Raw genomic sequence first — 12,845 nt, forward strand, 5'->3', positions numbered from 1 at the left:
CCCCTGCAACCCACACTGAGGTCATCTAACTCGGCATAGGTCAAAGATCGAACCCTAAACGTTGCTGGTCTGGGCAGCTCAGTTCCACACTGGAGAGAGTGCCTTTAGCAGCTGATCCATTAGACGGGGAGCAGCAGTCAAATTTTAAAAACTTACTGATGATCAAGTTTACTTCTCGAAATCAGTCTCTTTGAACTATTCGATTGAATCACTTAATGTTTTAAAACCCTTGAGCAAAAAAAGAAAGAAAGGAAGGCGGGGAGACTGGAGAAGCTGGGGTTGTTCTCCTTAGATCAGAGAAGGTTAAGGCGAGATTTGATAGAGATGTTCAAAATTATGAAGGGTTTTGATAGGGAGAAACTGTTTCCACTGGCAGGAGGATCGGTAACCAGAGGGCACAGATTTAAGATAATTGGCAAAAGAACCAGAGGCGAGATGAGGTTAGAAATTGTTTTACGCAGTGAGTTGTTATGATCTGGAATGCGCTGCCTGAAAGGGCGGTGGAAGCAGATTCAATTGTAACTTTCAAAAGGGAATTGGATAAATACTTGAAAAGAAAGACTTGCATTTATATAGCGCCTTTCACGACCTCAGGACGTTCCAAAGATCTTCACGTCGAATGAAGTACTTCTGAAATGTAACCACCGTTGTAAAAGGAAAATTTGCAGGGATTTGGGGAAAGAGTGGAGGAGTGGGATTAATTGAATAGCTCCTTCAAAGAGCTGGCTCAGCATGATGGGCCGAATGGCCTCCTTCTGTGCTGCATGAATCTATGAGACAGTTTACAGTTAATTTCAACCCCGTTTTGTGAGGCTGTGTCCGTTTGATAATGTGACGTGTGGTTGTAACAGGTATTAGATGGTACTAAGATTGAATTGAGAGTGGAGTAGGAATTCAGTGTTCTGGCAGTGGATCTGCCAGCTAAAAAAGATTTTTCACATCGTTCACCTGACGAAGGAGGTAGCCTCCGAAAGCTTGTGAATTTAAAATAAAATTGCTGGACTATAACTTGGTGTTGTAAAATTGTTTACAATTGTCAACCCCAGTCCATCACCGGCATCTCCACATCATGACTACCATCGACAGCTAAAAAAGAGACAAGTCTGAATCAGATAGACTGGGAACGGCAGCTTTACAACAGGCTCTATTACATTCACCTGGTTGCATCACCTCAGCCTACAGCCCTGCCTTTTTTTAACGTGTTGTTACATTGTTAGAATTTTTTATTTGTTACTCATTTTTGGGACGTGGGCGTCACTGGCAAGGCCGGCATTTATTACCCATGCCTGGTTGCCCTGAGAAGGTGGTGGTGGGCCACCTTCTGTTTGATACAGCTGAGTGGCTCACTGGGCCACACCAGAGGGCAGTTAAGAGTCAATCACGTTTTGTGTGGGGACTGGGGTCACATGTAGGCCAGGCCAGGTAAGAACGGCAGGCTTCCTTCCCTAAAGAACAGTAGTAAAGAAGTTGGGTTTTTAACGACAATCCTACAGCTTCATGGTTACTGATACCAGCTTTTTATTTCCAAAGAGCCATGGTGGGATGTGAACTCTGGATTATTAGTCCAGGACTCTGGATTGCTAGTCCAGTAATGTAACCACTACATTATTGTACTCATGCAGCCAACAACAATTGCCCAGTTTTCCCTGACAATAACTATACTTGGGAATATAGAGGCCCCAACCTTGGTTGTCCTGGTGGCAGTAGAGGTCCATCTTTTGTTGGTCTTATGAGCTGCCATCAGGTCCACTGGTTCCTCCCTCTGTCCCACTGAGCACATTGATCTGACATAGTCAGATATCAGTTGCTGCTCAATGAAACAGAGACCCTTAATACCATCATTACATTGAACAAATAGGCAGAAAATGGACTTACACATTCCCAAATGGCGTCTGAGGAGAAAACGAACAGCGGAGATCGGTACCAGGAGGTTGGTTTAGTGCTGTGTGCCTCTCAAACCGGTTGTTCTAGCAACAACCTGAAACGTCCTTTACAGCCACAGCACACTCGGGACTGTGTAACTCAGAGGCACAAGGGAAGAACACAATAATGCCATATCAAATCAATGGGCCCACCTTTTCCTGGCAATTCTGGAAATATATCAGGATATGACAGCATATGTTGCCTAATAATATTTGCAAAGATTTACTGTGTCTCACCTTCCAAAACTCCACTGAAATCAACATCGAGCAAGTGATTTGTGGGGACAGCAATAACCACAGCGGCAATAACTTGCATTTTTATAGTGCCTTTAATGTAGTAAAACGTCCCAAAGTATTCACAGGAGCGATTATCAAACAATATTTGACACCGAACAACATAAGGAGATATTAGGACAGGTGACCAAAAGCTTGGTCAAAGAGAGGGGTTTTAAGGAGCGTCTTAAAGGAGGAGAGGCGGAGAGGTTTAGGGAGGAAATTCAGAGCTTAGAGCCCAGGCAGCTGAAGGCACGGCCGCCAATGGTGGAGCGAAGAATATCGAGGATGCACAAGAGGCCAGAATTGGAGGAGCGCAGAGATCTCGGGGGATCGTAGGGCTGGAGGAGGTTACAGAGATAGGGAGGGGTGAGGCCATGGATGGATTTGAAAACAAGGATGAGAGTTTCAAAAGCCTCTAACGGCAGCAGCATCAGCAGAGTAGAGCTGTGCAGCTCAGATGAGAACAGGAAAAGTGGTGGAAGTTCATCCAAGTGTCATCCTTTCACGCTGACCTTAATTTATCCTCACAGTCACTCAGCCAGGCTTAAATATAACTCAGCAGTGTTCCCCCGATGATTAAGTAGGGATGTTCTTTTCGAGGTGTACGTCACAAATTTGATACCCCTGTTCTGACTTAGCTTATCCGAGTTGGAGTGGTGGTGAAGGTGCATGTAATTCAACCTAGTGTCCCTAGGCTAGGGAGGGAATAAAATCAGGGAGAGTTGCTGCTTCTGACTACCGTCTTACTGTAAATATATAATCCATGGGTGAAACCGGATTGGGCTTGTCGTGATGCCCCCAGTAGTTGAATAGCCAGCAACATTTACTGTCCAGGCTCACAAATGGAGAACAATTGCTTCTCTGTGATAGGAAAATAGGAATAGGAGTAAGCCATTCAGCCCCTCAAGCCCATTCCAATAGTGAAGGCTATGTGTGCTAGTGGAATCACAGTCCTACAGGAGCTGCCCCCTTTGGGTGGGTAATGGGAGAACGTCTAGAGGAGGAAAAAGACAGCTGCTCTCAAATCCACTGCTAAAGGCACTCAAGTGATTACTTGCTTTTCAATACCACTATTCCAGAATAAACTCAAGGAGACCACATTACAATGAGACTGGAAACTTTGTAAAGTGCAGGACATCTTAGTAAGACATAGATGGTTTTGAAACACTATGAAAGCCACAAGTTCTTTGAAATTGCATAGCATACGTTGCAGGATAGGTGAAATCTGATGTCTAAGAGTTTCCAGAACATGGTCCAAATACCATCGGGCTCACAGTTACATAAAAGGATGATCTATGTGTGTATATGTGTGTGTGTGTGTGTGTGTGTGTGTCTGAAAAGGCCACACCGCCACCTTGGTAGTTTGGGCTGGGCGGGCCAGGCAAGGCAGGGAGGCTTCATTAAGGGTCAAAGTGTCACCAGCCATGAGCCAAGTTTCAGTCAAAGCCAAGATGTCAATGCAATCATTCACAATAAGGTTGTGGATGGCTCAGACTACTTATGGAAGTGACTAACACCATTGAACCTGAGAAGGTATCTACGATAGACCCGAACTTATAACACCCACCACCATGAGCATCACCACAGAAGATCTGCCAGTAAAAACGTAGAAGTCTTATATTCAGCACATGTACATCACACTCCAGATGTCACACTCCATATATCAGCATTGTGCTTTCTTACAGATACAAAACAATATTTTTAAAGAAAGACAGTCGTTGATCTGGAGTCTGAAATCTACAAGTGGTTACCATTGCCCTGCGAATGATCTCAGCTCAGTTTGCTACCAACTGTTTGGATTTGCCATTTTGAAGCAGTGGCCATAAGGGACAGGCTGAGTTATCAACAAACATCATCACTATGTTGCAGAGCTCAAACTACCCATAAAGAAAGAACATGAATTTATATAGTGCCTGTCATGACCTCAGGACGTCCCAAAGCACTTTACAGCCAATGAAGTACAATTGAAGTGTAGTCACTGTAGTAATGTAGGCAGCCAATTTGTGCACAGCAAGGTCCAACAAATAGTAATGAGATAATGACCAGATAATCTGCTTTTAATTATGTTGGTTGCTGGATAAATATTGGCCAGGACTCCGGGGAGAATTCCCCTGCTCTTCTTCGAAATAGTGCCATGGGATCTTTTACGTCCACCTGAGGTGACTTCAAGATATGACTGTTTACAGCAATTAGACATTGTGGCCACAATGGGACTGGCCAGATTGGCACAGATCTAAGTTAGCAGCAGAATGATACATTGTCCATTGGATGGCATAATGCTCCTGTTCCTACAAGACAAGCTCATCCTCCAACTTACCGTGACCAATTCCACGGGAGGCCCACCACCAGTATTAATAGAACACGATTGGTGGTGTTATTTTTTATTACCCATTTCACTTTTTTATTTTGATGATAATTGTTTGAATCAAAATGATGGCAAGCGTGCACCTCCCAGCTAGCTGGGAGTGTGGGAAAGTTTGTGTTGTGGGAGTCTCTGTAGAATATGTGTCAGATTATCCCTCAACCCCTCCACCCCCTACTGATGGGAACACTGATACTCATCATGACGTCTGAGCAACTATATTTTGGCTTTGGAAAAGCAAGAGTTACATAATAATCAGCATGTTCTAAAAAAAAAATCAGTGTACAATTTACAGAGTTTCTATTTTTCAGAAAATCCATTAGGACAAAAATTCTTGGAAAAAGGAAACTTTTGGGGGAAAATAGTTAGACATATTAAAGTAGTAATGACATTTACTGGGTCTTTTGAAGGGCATCTCATTTCACAGAAGACTGTTTGCAAGCCCTTTTCTCATTTAGAGAAACAAGCCATGTGTCCTTTTTATTTTTGTTGAATGCAAGAGTTGCAATTTTGATGAAATTGCATCTTGCTTTAGTAAACAAATAAGATACTACTTCCAGAGATACTTTAAAGATAGTTCGAGGCTGAAATTGATGCTCTGGTGTCTAAAAACAGTTTTAAGTGTCATGCGCAGACGACATGTTAATACATTACCCCACATACCATTCATAGTTGGCTCACAGCAATGACAGGAAAAGACCCAAATTGATCAAAGCTGAGCTACCTGCAAGTCTAAACTAGGCAAGAATGAGCCAGCCTTGGTTAAAAGGCTCCTGGCCTTAGTTAAAGGGCTTTGATTGTAGGTGGCAGGACCTTCTGGACGGATTCTGGACTCACAACTGATTAGGGACCTCTTAACTTTGTCACTTGTTCACCAGTTACTGAGGGAAAGGTAACAGCATGGATTCTGGAAAGTTATTTGAACGGAATTGGGAGCCAGAAGCCAGTAGATGTGAGTATAAAATAAGGAAGCCACACAGTAAATGTTAGCAAAGGCGCAACTTCTTTGCCCTAATGTATTGATTATTCAACGGGGCAGAGGACCCCAGGATAGGAAGGAAATGGATTTGAATGCTTCAGTTGGTGTAGTAACAATCACATTACCTTATTTACCCTTGGTTTGCTTCAAAAAATGTCAGCTATTAGTGTTTAAAAGTCTATATGTAAAAAGAAAACCTTTTGCCCCACTAGATAGTAGCTCAACAAATAAAAAATAGTTTAATCTATAACAAGTAAAGAGGAAGATGCCAGGTTTAATCCCTCTACTATGCTGAGTTGGTTGATTTAAACTAGAGCAGCAGTAGGGGGCGCTACAGTTGGCACTAGCACTTTCTTGAGTTTGTGATTGGAAAACTGGTCAATTTCCCACGCCTGAGGCCTGATTTGGCCAACATCCCACCCATTCCGGGCTGGAAGTGAGGACAAATTGCGCGGCCCAGAGGCTGCCCGAGAACCACAGGCTGCTGGGGCTATCCCTTGGTGGGAGGGGGGGGGGTGGAGTAGGGTCTCGCGATTGGGTAGGGTGGTTGAGTCCGTGACAGGGGAGGCCCTAAACCTTCCTTGTGGGGCCCGGAGGAGCACACTACTGCTTCCACAAGAAAAAATTACCTGTGCGGGGCTCTTTTGGCCCCGATCCTCTTCCCCTCCGTCTTCACCTGGCGGGAAAGTCATTGCTGCTCCCCGCTCAGGCCGGCGTGTTAAAATTTTCATCAGGAACCGACATACATATGTAATCAAGGACCATGCCCGCTTTGAGCGGGTGTCCTTACCGCCTGCTCAAGTAGACCCAATTAAAATCGGCAAACGTCAGCTCCCTGAGGCTCCAGGGCAGGTAAATAACCTGAGCAATTTTGTCTACTTACTCGCCGAGTTTCCGCCAGTCGGGTAGAAACGCTTGAAAGAAGAAAGACTTGCATTTATATAGCGCCTTTCATGACCTAAGGCGTCTCAAAGCACTTTACAGTTATTTTACACATTTTTTACGTGTAGTCACCGTTGTAAAGTAGGAAATGTGGCAGCCAATTTACACATAGCAAGGCCCCACAATCAGCAATGAGGTAATGACCAGATAATCTGTTTTAGTGATGCTTGTTAAGGGATAAATATTGGTCAGGACACCGGGGAGAACTCCCTTGCTCTTTTTCGACATCGTGCCATGGGATCTTTTACGTCCATGTGAGAGGGCAGACGGGCCTTGGTTTAACATCTCATCCAAAAGATGGCACCACCGACAGTGCAGCACTCCCTCAGTATTGCACTGGGGAGTGTTAGCCTAGATTATGTGCTCAAGTCTCTGGAATGGGACTTGATCCCACAACTTTCTGACTCAGTGGCAAGAGTGCTACCCACTGAGCTCTCCTGTATCTGGTGTCACTGCATGGATGTGGGGTGCAAACAGAATTAGGGTCACCTGTAATGCTACCCACAGCTGAATAACCTCACACATGAATGGCCACTCGAGTGAGATATAGGAGGGTATCTAACCCTCAGTATCCCAGCAAGGAGTCAATGGCTTCAGGAGATGGTGAGTGAGGAAAAAGCAAGAGTAACAAAGTTAAGAAAATGCTTTCAATGAAATCAGTTTTGTAAAGTTGATTTGCATTTAACATTATAATTAGCTTAATTTGCTATTAATGAAATACAAATCCATTGTTTACTGATCCCGAATAAACTACAATTCCCAGTGTACTTATAATAGAACCAAAACATAATTAGTGGGAAGATTGTGCAATTCCATTCTAATGAGTCACTTGGGCTCAGTTGGTGGCATTGTGACCTCTAAGTCAGAAAGTTGTAGGTTCAAAGTGCAAAGTGGAACCCGAGCAGGTAATCCAGGGTACCGAATTACTTTGACCGCAGGTCCACTTACCAAAAATATTATTGAGCCTGGCGTCCAAATTTCGAGTATTTAACCTTGTACCCTTAAGGCTTAAAATAACTGTTGGTGATAATGCTTAAGTATAAATGACATTCCTGCATCAGCTATTTTATCTGCCATTGGGAGTGGAACAAACTCAGATTGCTTTAATATTAGCTTGTTTTTTTTTCTCCAGAAAATATATATTTTAGATTTTGTGTTCTTTCCCTCTCCCTAAACAAATAATTTGCCTCTTCGTCCTGTCAGGGGGTCCTGTCTTCTGAACTCCAAATGTAGGAACTGATGTTCTGTTTTCTGTGTTACGCCCCTTACTGTACGAACCCACCTGATGGACCCCTTGTGGAAATGTTACCCACCCCATAGACCAGAGGTGATCACTGGCTGTTTATCGGGTGATTTAAGCGACCAGCGTTTCTGCCAGATACAGGCGGGGGCCTCATTAAAATACGGAAATGGGAGTCAAATGATACAGCTAAGTCGCCAACGTGATTTTTCACGTCAATCTGCTACATCCTCGCCGCGCCCACAAAAAATGGGCCGTACAGGTCGGAAGGCGGCCATTTCCAGCGCTACTTAAAGGGATCCTCACCTGCTCTCACTTAAAACGCTGCAAAGGTTTGGGAGACATTTTGCTGGTCGCTTATTTTGGCAAATTAATTGATTTTAAAGTGCTTGAATCATATAATGATACAGCATAGGAGGAGGCCATTTGGCCCATCGTGCCTGTGCCAGCTCTTTGAAAGAGCTATCCAATTAGTCCCACTCCCCCTCCTCTTTCCCCATAGCCCGGCACATTTTTCTCCTTCAAGTATTTATCCAATTCCCTTTTGAAAGTATTATTGAATCTGCTGCCACCACCCTTTCAGGCTTTTTGTTTTAGTGGCTGGACAACCTTCCTGAAATCTTAAGGGGATACTGGCAACTCATTTTTTTCAAAATGGTCATCCTTCTAGCTATTCCATTCTGGCTAGAGGAAGTGGAGCAGCAACAACAGGTGGAGGAGCACATGGAGTTGTAGCTGCAGGAAGACCAGCTAGAAAAGGCTAACTTGTAGCAGTGTTTTACCCTCCTAACAAGAGTTTATAGGTTCTGGTCAACATACCTGCACTTCTCTGTGGAGCAATGCATAAGGGTGACTGTCACAGATCTGTGTCACCTCCTGCAACAAGACATGAAACTCACTGCCACAGATGACACATTGCAGTTAAAGTCACTATGGCCCTGAACTTCTTTGTCTCTGGCAAATTCAAGGCTGCAACAGGGGACCATCGGTTAGGCTACAGTTCATGCCTGCATCAAGCAGGCGACTGATGTCGTGTTTGCTCACACTTTCGGCACGTTCCCTGTGGACAAACGAAAACAGGATTGGGTTCTGGGATTCGTGCAGACAGCAAGCTTCCCCCAAGTCCAGGGCCTCTTTGACTGCACTCGCAGGCTCCTTCTGATGGGCCCGCTGTTTTCATACTTGAAGGGGAAAAATTTGCAGGGCTGTGGGGAAAGAGCAGGGGAGTGGGACTAATTGGACAACTCTTTCAAAGAGCCAGCACAAGCATGATGGGCCAAACGGCCTCCTTCTTTGCTGATTCATGAATCTCAAGGGTTTAAACTCCATCAATGTACAACCAGTTTGTGATTACCATTCGTGCATCATGCAGATCTGTACCTGCTTTCCTAGCAGGATAAATAAGGATTGTTGCTATGCCAACTGAAACATTCAAATCCATTTCCTTCCTACCCTGGGGTCCTCTGCCCCCTTGCAGAGAGGTTAACAACGCACTGAGGACTTGCTTCCACTCAGCTGCTGCTGTGCTACAGCTTCTGGAAAGTTCTTTTGGTCATGTGCACCACCTGGTGGAATGGTCCCGTCTGCCTACTCAAAACAAAATTTTCACACAGTGCAGAGCATGCAAGAAAGGTAATTTTTCTGTGCTGTGCTAAGCTGTGGGAATATAAAAGCTCTACATAGACAAGAGATTCACACGCTCGAGAAAAGTATCAGACTCTGATCTTGTGTCTGACTACCACAGGCTTGAAGGTCCTTGCCAAGTATGGCCCCCCCATAATATCTTATCTGAATGTCCATACCCCTTTCTTTCTTACTTTCTGTTCTTGGCCCTTTAAAGGAAGTTGCCTTGTTCCAGATGTTAGGTGGTTTAAATAACAGTTTTCCGGTGATTTTGGCAATGACGTTACTAGATTTTAATTAGCTTTTTAAAATATAGCAGCTAAAAAAAACTGTAACACAAAACTGTACACGCAAAGAAAAAAGTGTGCAATTGAGGGATTTGTAAAACTGGGATTATTGAGGGACCTGTGACAATCTCCTCTCTCCCCCAAAAACTGAGTTTAACGAGTCACTGAGCCCGAACACTTCCCTAAACTTGATAGCTCTAAAATTTTCAGATAGTTAATCTGTTGGTTTTGGAAATATCAAATTTAGGGAAATGTTGGGATTTAGCGAGATAAAAACAAGACAGGTTGTTCTGATTAGTTTTCCATGTGGGATCCAGGTTATATTTTTGCACCAAATGAATGAGATGTAAAGGGGAAGGAATTCTAGGGCGAGCCCCTTTTGCAAAGACGGCAACATGTCAAAATGCTGAGATTTACATCCTTCCAAAAATGGGGGTCCAGAAAATGATATTCGGAAGGTCCTACAGACCCTGGTCACTGAGGATCCACAAGGAGACAATATGTGGGGCCTGGGGTGAAACCCTGAACGACTTGGGTTATTTTAGTTGATGTCTAGACATGGAAACAAGAGAAAGAGCAGGTAACTGAAAGCCTAGTCAGAAAGATGGGTTTTGAGAAGGTTTTTAAAGGTAGAGAAATAAATAGAAAGGTGGAGGGGTTTAGGGAGGGAATTTTAGAGAATTTGGTTGAGGCAGCTGAAGTTTCTGCTACCAAACGTGGGGTGAAAGAGTGGGGATGGATGCACAAAGGCGGAGGATACAGTGAGAGGTATAAGGCTGGAGGAGGTTGGAGAGGCTGGGTGGGATGAGACCATGGTGGACTTTAAATTCAATACATTGGAGAAGAGACAGTCAAAGTAGGTGAACAAAGACAGAGGTGACAAGTGAGTGGGTTTGTGGAAGGTGTGAGACTGGCAAGGAAGTCATTAGAGGAATCAAGACTAGAAATGTCAAAAATGTGGAGAAATAAGATAGGGGTGGAAGTGAGTGATGTTGTGGAGATGGAAAGAAGTGGTCGTGGTAATGGATTGGATATTAAGTTTGAAGCTTAGCTCTGGGTTGAATAGGACACCATAGCTTTGCACGGTCTGGTTCAGCCTGAGCAAGTGACTGGGGAGGAGGGTGAAATGTAGTAAGGGAATGGAATTTATGACAAAGGCTGAAAACAATGGCTACATTTTGGAGGAAACTTGGCGTCATCCGTGATTTGATATCAGACAGTCATGGTGTGGTTGGAAGTGGTGAAAAGGTGTCAGCTGTATCATAAATTCATTGTATATGAAGTACTTTGACATGTTTCTGAGAGGTGTAGTCTTCCTGCCTCCTTATTAACAGGTAGATACTCACCAACAAATCCAATAGAGAATTCAGGAGAAACTTCTTTATCCAAAGAGTGGTTAGAAAGTGGAACTCGTTACCACAAGGACTAGTTGAGGCGAAAAGCCTACTTGCATTTAAGGAGAAGGTAGATAAGTACATGAGGAAGAAAGGAATAGAAGAATATGCTTTAATAAAAGCAGAAAATGCTGGAAACATTCAGCAGGTCAGGCAGCATCTGTTGAGAGAGAAAGAGTTAACGTTTAAGGTCGATGACCTTTCATCAGAACTGGAAGAAGTTAGAGATTGAACAGTTTATAAGCAAGTACGGAACCAGGGAAAATGGAGAGGGAGGGGAGGAGGGGGAAGAACAAAGGTATGTGATATGGTGGAGGGCAGAAGTGACTAAATGGCAAAAGGGATGATGGTACAAGGTAAAAGGGGGGTGGTAATGGGACAGTAAAGTAACAAAAAAGAAACACGAGAGAGGTCCAGAAGTTGTTGAACTCAATGTTGAGGCCGGAAGGCTGTAAAGTGCCTAATCGAAAGATGAGGTGTGTTCCTCGAGCTTACGTTGAGTTTCATTGGAACAGTGTAGGTGGCCGAGGACAGAGAAGTCAGAGTGGGAGTGGGATGGAGAATTGAAGTGGCAAGCGACCGGAAACTCAGGGACATGCTTGCGGACTGAACGGAGGTGTTCAACAGCAACAAGAGCTTGCATTTATATAGCTCCTTTAACGTAACGTCTCCAAGATGCTTCGCGGGAGCTTTATCAAACACAATTTGACAGCGAGCCACATAAGGAGATATTAGCACAGGTGACCAAAAGCTTGGTCAAAGAAGTAGGTTTTAAGGAGCGTCATAATGGAGGAGAGGCGGAGAGGTTTAAGGAGGGAATTCCAGAGCTTGACTTCCAACTCCAGACTGAAGGCACGGCCGCCAATGGCGGAGCGAAGAAAATCGGGGATGGGCAAGAGACCAGAATTGGAGGAGCGCAGAGATCTCGGAGGGTTGTTAAGGATATGCTGATGGGGTTAGATGAAGTGGGGGGGGGGGGGGGGAGGAAGTTGGAGCATAAACCCCTGGCATAGACCAGTTGGGCCGAATGGCCTGTTCCTGTGCTGTAAATTGGACCTTACCCGCCCAGGCTCTGGACGCCATTTTGAACCCCCGAGCGTTCCAACGGCCGCGGCGCGCGCTCCCCATTTTGAACGAGGAGCGAGCCGTTGGCATCAACGGACGCGTTGCCCACAGCAACGGCTCGCGGCCCCGCCCCCCTCCCTGCCTCCAAGAAAGCGGCCGGCCGGCATCTCCTAGCGGCTGGAGCGAGTAGGGCGCCGGCCTCAATCCCTCACGTGTAACCGGGGGGGGGGGGGGGGGAAAAAAAACAGCATTTGTTACAGAAAAGCGAGGCGGACGAGAAGCACAACCGAAGGTAAAATTAAAATCCCACAGGTACCAGAAATGGAGTTTTAAATGTGATGTTAAAGCTTACAAGCAACAAACCAAAAATGGATGTTGAGTATGAGTATGGTATTTCCAGCTTGGCTCCAACAGGTGGCTCCGTGGCGCAATGGATAGCGCATTGGACTTCTAGCGGGTGAAGCGATTCAAAGGTTCCGGGTTCGAGTCCCGGCGGAGTCGATATCTTTTGCCTCATTATTCTGTGCGAAAATATTTGAATTCAAATTATTTTATATAAATTAAATATATACTTTTTAAAATTGATTAGGTTCACAAAAAGAGAAAAATAATTAATCCCAGTGTTTTATTCCTTGTTAAGGTTATTTTTATTGGATGGGCGAGTGGAATATTAAATCTTATTTTAATAATAATTCTAAAAATCCAAACAATAATGAGAAACAAAATAATATAATTTTTAATTGTCTGTCTTAATG

General features: G+C 44.4%; 1 non-coding gene across 1 annotated transcript; it reads left to right on the forward strand.

Moving 5' to 3' along the window:
• The first annotated feature begins 12,506 nt into the window (after window positions 1-12,506).
• On the forward strand, window positions 12,507-12,591 carry trnar-ucu (transfer RNA arginine (anticodon UCU)). Its single transcript is given in 2 exon segments — window positions 12,507-12,543; window positions 12,556-12,591. It is a non-coding gene; the product is annotated as a tRNA-Arg (tRNA).
• Window positions 12,592-12,845: the final 254 nt, after the last annotated feature.

This window comes from Heptranchias perlo, chromosome 37, assembly GCF_035084215.1.
Source record: "Heptranchias perlo isolate sHepPer1 chromosome 37, sHepPer1.hap1, whole genome shotgun sequence".
NCBI lineage: Eukaryota > Metazoa > Chordata > Chondrichthyes > Hexanchiformes > Hexanchidae > Heptranchias > Heptranchias perlo.